The following is a 6516-nucleotide window of genomic DNA, read 5'->3' as shown; positions in this document are numbered from 1 at the left end:
TGGCTGAGGGCTTGAGTGTTGTCACTTGTGTAGACTGTGTATTTTTTACCTGTGTCTTCCAAAGTCTCTCCCCCAAGAAATTAGGAAGGAATGACTCCCTCTTTCTGTCCTCCCTGCCCATCTCACATGTCCTCCTCCTCCAGGTTTTGTTTTTGTTCTTACTTTTTCAGTCCTGGAGATCAACCCCATGCTAGACAAAGTGCTGTACCCCTGACCTCTTCCTACAGCTTTTGTTTTGTTTTGCTTTGGAGGTGGTGGTTTGTTTGCTAGGACCAGGGTTTGAACTCAGGACTTCCCGCTTGCAGAGCAGGTGCTCTACCTACCACACCTCCAGTCCATTTTGCTCTGGTTGTTTTGGAGATGTAGTCATGCAAACTATTTAGACAGGCGGGCCTTAAACCTTCATCCTCCCAAGTACCTAGGATTATAGGTGTGAACCACCAGTGCCTGGCTTGCTTTGGGGTTCTTTGTTTTGTTTTTTGAGTCCAGTATCACTATGTACACCAGGCTGACCTGGAACTCACAATGCGCCCAGGTTAGTCTCAAACTAGTCAGCCTCCTGCCTCAGCCTCCCAAGTGCTGGAATTATAAGTTTGTGCCACTACCATGGCCAGTGGAATTCCTGCACTTTGACAAGATTTAAAATACTTAAACACCTTCAATAGGTGTTGACAAGTTAAAGACAAAAGATGGAAACAAGCCAAGCATGGTGGCTCAAGTCTGTAATCCCAGCTACTCAGGAGGCTGAGATTGGGAAGCTCTTCATCCTGGGTCTGCCCAGGCAAAAAGTTCCAAAGACCCTCGTCAACCAATAAGAAGCTAGGCATGGAGGCCCAAGCCTGTCATCCCAGCTTCATGGGAAGTAAAAGTAGGAGTATCAGTCCAGGCTGGCCTAGGCATAACACAAGACCCTATTTGAAAAATAACTAGCGCAGCCGAGTACAATGGCTCACACCTACAATCCTAGCTACTTGGGAACCCGAGATCAAATGGATGGTGGTTCGAGTAAACCCTAGCAAATAGCTCCAGAGACCCCATCTCAAAAATAACTACAGCAATAAATGGATTGGTGGTGTGGCTCAGGCAGCATAGTGCCTGCTCTGCAAAGAGTGAAGCCTGAGTTCAAACCCCGGCCCCACAAAAAAGAAAAGAAGAAAAATAGTTAAAGCAAAGGGCCCCTCATCACTTCTGAGACGAATCCAGCTGGGCGCTGGTGTTTTACACCTATAATCCTAACCCCTTGGGAGGATGAGATCAGGGGGATCAAGGTTCGAGGCCAGCCCAGGCAAATAGTTTGCAAGACCCCTTCTCCACAATACCCAGAGCAAAATGGACTGGAGGTGTGGTTCAAGCAGTAGAACACCTGTTTTTCAAGCACAAAGCCCTGAGTTCAAAACCCAGTTGTACCAAAAAAAAAAAAAAGTCCAAAGCCCTCTCCAATGATAGAGGCTAATTGTGGCCCTCCCAGCACTGTGTCAGCTTGATTTATAACTAATACAGCACTGCTTTTGTTTTGGTTTGGGTTATACAAGTTTCCATATCCAAGGACCCCTGTACCTGTCACCCAGCTCTAGCACCACTTTCCGTACTTTTTTGCTGGAGTATTTGCAAGCAAATTTTAGACATAACATTTTTTTTGTCATGTATCTAAAAGCAAACCAAAGACTTTCCTTCTTTTTTTTTCGTTTGTTTGGTTTGGTTTGGTTTTTCTTTTTGAGACAGTTGAGTCTTGCTGTATTGCCCAGGCTGGCCTTGAAGTTGAGATCTTCCTTCCCCAGCCTGCCAAGTGTTGGGATTACAGTTATGTTATCACCACACCTAGAAAGCCTTTTTCCTGAAACACCACTGCATCATAAGCCTTGCCTGGTGTGCAGAGACAGTTACACAGTGTTGGGAAACAGGGTCATCATGGCTGATGTCTAGCCCTCAGGGGACATGTCAGTGCATAAGAGCCTGGGCTGGTACCCCAGAGGCTGTGGCCACATGAAAGAACCCAGGAAGCTGGGACCAGAGCTGGCTTTGCTGCCACAGCAATGCTGAGATCTGTCACCTCCTGCACCCAGAGCAGAATGTGGGCAGTGGCACTGGAGTAAGAGGCAAGGTGAACAAATGACATTTTCACAAACCATGTGAGACTTGTCTTAGACGCTGTCCCCAGTCTGGATTCCTGGCCCTCCTGTGGTGTTGGGCCTGTTCTCTGAGTCCTGTGGTCTGGTGGCTGGATCTAAGATCTGGTTGGAGACACCTCTGGGGTGCTCAGTTTGCACTGTAGCATGTGAGGAGGAGAGTCTCACGTTGGGGCAGCAGGGTCCCTTTCTGGACCTAATTTATTTATTCCTTTGTTTTTGCAAGCTTTACCCTGGCCCTTGACTCTGTGGTCAGTTTTCCATCCGCCTTGCACATGGAAGCTTGGTGCACTCTGGGTGAGTTCTGAGGATTGCAGGATAGCCATTGTCTCCTCTCCTGTCACTTCCATGTTCAGTGGCTTAGACTCGCTCAGAAGTTCTCTCATCCATCAGGCTAAACTGCTTTCCATAAGCAGGGCCACTTCAGAAAGCCAGCATGGCACGTAGTTCTTTCCCTTTGGTTATGAAGTTTTGGAATGAGGATGCCTTGGCAACCTCCAGGTTGGTCTACCCAGTGGACCCTGGGGCATTGCTCCTGCCATCTGCCCTTTTGGCCTTCTTCCTGTCGTGAGCCCAGCACTTCCTATATTCCATGTTTTAATTGAGCACTTTTTTTTTTTTTTTTTGTAGACAGCAGGTGCTCAAATCATCCTCTGGTGGACCAAAGCCTTTTGTCTGTGAGCTTTGGATGGCCTCCCCTTCAGGGCCTGCACCAGACTGTGGCCACCTGTTTCCCAGAGCCCTGGTGGTTCTCTCTGCTGGGTGGAAATAGGGACCACAGCTAGGCACATGGGCTCCTCACCCCGGCCATTCAGCCTCCAGGCAGAGCCAGGAGGTTGTTTTGTTTCTTCCTTTATTTTCCTTCCTTCTTTAAATTTTAGCAAGGATTTATTTTAGTATAACAGGATAAAGTAGGAAGAAGAAGGAGGAAAAAAGAGAGAAACAATTTCTGCTTCCCATAGCAGGAAATGAGAGTAAAGACTCAACATGGTGGTTCTGGTCTGTGAGCTTCGCACTTTGAGCTGGTCATGTCGTCTGGCAGCCCCTGGTTTTAATACTTCTGGTGGCGAAGATGGTGCCGATTATTCTGAAACCTGTTTCTTCATCCTTTGTTTTCACTGAACCACATGAGGTTACATTGCAGAGCTGTGACTTCCCCCACCCCAGCCACGTGAAGCGTGCAACAAGTGCATCCAAGATATCTTTAACTTCTATTCAAGTTTTAAAATTATGAAGGGTCTTTTTGTTTATATTCTTTTTATTTCTGTGGTACTGAGGATCAAACCAGGGCCTCCTGCTTGCTAAGCAAACACCACTGAGCTACAGCCCAGCCTCTGTTCTTGGATTTTATACCTTTTCTCTTAAGTTGGAAATCTTGGTTCATTAACATTAGTTGCTTTATCCCATGGATATGTATAATCACTTCAAAATATTAAGTTACTAACAATAAGACTGCTGATTAAAGTTTCATTTTGGCAATTCTCTGTATTTCCTGTTGAAGACATAGTTAAAATGTTACTGGAGTAGTTAATTTCTGTGCTGTCTCTAACTTGCACATGAGCTCAGTTTAATGTCTGCAGATTGATTGAGCTCTTGTTCAAGTTAGTTTTGCTCCTGCAAATCATGTGACATGCCTTCCTTGTCAGAATTGTCAAGTAAGGTACGTTTGCTCCCATGCTGGTGTGGCTCTGCCTGGGACCCCATTAGGACCCCAATATAGGACACAGGGCTGTTCACAAGCTTTTGCTTGTCACGTGATGGCACAAGCAGCAGCTGTGTAGGTGTCATTTTGGATTTCGCCATTGTATCTTCGGGGTACGCTGGCATGCTTAGGGGTTCTTTCTCCATGGGGGTATACACACTGGAGATGTGCCCACACCCACGGACAGCAAAGACCAGTAATAAATTTAAATTTGGGCCAAGCTAGTAGGTGGGAAATGGAGTTTTAGGTAGATTTGGTTTGCATTTCTCTTGTATCTTTTTCTTCTTGATTTTCAGAGCTCGTGGGCACTTGGGTTTTTGTTTTTAATTAGCAAAGATTTATTTAGGGAGAAATAGTAAGGGAAAAGAGCACTCCTGACACACGTAGGAACAGAGAGAGCTCACACATGATTTCTTTGAATTAGGAACATTAACCCCAATGTCCAGTTTTTATTAACTTTTAATTAAGAGTCAGCATTTTGGCCATCTGAAAGTGGACAGTTCGGTCTATTCAGTACAATCGTGGTGGTGTGCAACCACCACCTCCACTTCTGCAGCTTTCACCACCCCAGCAGGAACCCCGTTAGCCCCTTACACCCTGTTCTGCCTACCCCAGCCCGACAACCAGCATTTTTGAAAATGTTAAGTGTTATCAACATTTTGTTCCACTGTGTATTTTGTCTTTATTATTCCTGGATTTAGAACCATATTAGAGAAAGATTCTGCCCACTCTCCAGTTGGAAAGGATTTAACCCGTTTCCCATTTTCCCTAGTGTCACTGTCTTTTATTCTTAGCCTTTGCTCTACTTGGAGCTTACCATGGCGTGTGGGATGCAGTGCAGCTCCATCGTCCTTCCAGCTGTCAGCCATCGCCCCAGCATTTACCAGCAAGCCCATCTTCTCCTTTATCTCAGACTTGACTTTCTCGACGTAGGGTCTGGTTCTGGAGTCTCCATGTTCCTGGGCCTGCCCGACTTCATTTGTGCTGGTACCACATGGTTCCATGGAGGCAGGTGGACTAGGCTCTCCCTATTTCCCTTCACTTTGTGAAGTTTCCTGGCTGCTTTTTGCGCCTCCCTCACCCCCTCCTCTTCTGTCTCTCTCTCTCTCTATCACACACACACACACACTTTATAATTAGCTTGTTTAGATTCAGGGGAAAACATTCTGGTGTTTTTATAAGGATTACATTTAGGTTTATGCTGCCCATACAGAGAGCTGTCTTTGTGAGAGAATTTTCCCACCCAAGTTTCTGTCTGTTCAAATCTACTTTAAGGTATTTTTAGCATTTTTCTCAGACAGGAGTTAACATTCCTTGTTCCACTAATGCCTCAGACTTTCTTTTATCTTTTTGTTGCTGTTGAAATAGGTCATCTCCCCCACCGTGTCCTCTAACCAAGTGTGCACACAGATCCTGATCTCTGTGCTCTTCTGAGTTCTCAGTGTTGAAGCATTGCTTTCCTGTGCTGGAAAGAGACCAAAGGATTTGCTCCAAGAAACGTTAGGTCAGATACCTGGCAGGTGAGGCAGCTTGGGTATCAGCATGGCCCCACCCTTCCCTTCATCTGCCGTCCCTCCACCGGACAGGCGATGCAGACGCCCCCCCATCTGGTAGGACTGTCCACCCTGCAAGCAGCATGATAGGAGCGGGCAGGGCTTCACAAGAGAGGAAGGAGCCAGGAGAGCAGCAGGGGTCCTGGAGGAAGGTCCTGGGGGAGGGCAAGTGTGAGGCAAGGACTCATATTGGAGAGGGTGGGGCTCAGGGACCTTGTGCATAAAAACATCTTCCTTCAGGACTCTTGTTGGGCAGGGCTAGAGATCTCAGCAGTTATCTGGCTCAACCTTGTGCTGTCCAGAAGAGGAAACAAGCAGAGAGGCCAGGTGTCCACCTTCCAGCACTGTCCTGTGCCCCTAGCAGGAGTTGTTTGGGCCTTAAGAGAAAGTCCTTACATCAGAAAGCAGAGAGGGTGGGACCTGTGGTGCGGCTGCTCAGGAGGTATGTGGGGACTCAGTGAACGGGGTGAAAATGAGCTGGACACTGGTGTGAGTGCATGTGCACACTCACACTTGTCTGTTCACAGGGAAGCAGAAGACAACCTCCATACAACAAAGGGATGAATTGCACCCCGCCCCCGAGATCTCAGAAGCCCCCACCCCAGTGGATGGATCCAAAGTGTCAGTCAGCCCTGCCCTCCAGGACACTCACAGAGGGCAGGAATGCAAAACTTGAGGCCATGCAGCAGATCTGACTTGAGGTCTAGGGAGGCTTGGCGAGGTGGTCTTGGGGCTGGGTCCTGTGAATGACGAGGGGCGGCCGAGGAGTGGGACATCTGCAAAGGGAGGGCAACCCAGGCCCAGTTCCCTCTACACTAAACCAAGGGAGACGGACAATCCCCAGCTGCAGCAATAAATGCAGACCTGCCACTGAGCCCACCCGATCCGACTCTGAGCTCCTTCTGCCATCTCCCACACCTGCAGCGTGCGGTCCCAGGCTTCTGTCCGCGTAAATCAGAAACCAAGTCCGGGGGTGGGGGGGCTTTATGCCTAAGCAAGCATAAAGCCTAGGATTCTAATCCCAAACACCACCAAGTGGGGGCAGGGGAACTCAAGGCTCTGGGCGTGCAGCACATCTTCCCGTGGATCCTACTTTTCCTCCCTCATGGGTCCTGCTGGGACTTGCGTCTAGTCA

The sequence above is a fragment of the Castor canadensis genome, chromosome 4 (genome assembly GCF_047511655.1).
Source record: "Castor canadensis chromosome 4, mCasCan1.hap1v2, whole genome shotgun sequence".
Taxonomy (NCBI): Eukaryota; Metazoa; Chordata; class Mammalia; order Rodentia; family Castoridae; genus Castor; species Castor canadensis.
Note: the sequence above shows the minus strand (reverse complement) of the source record.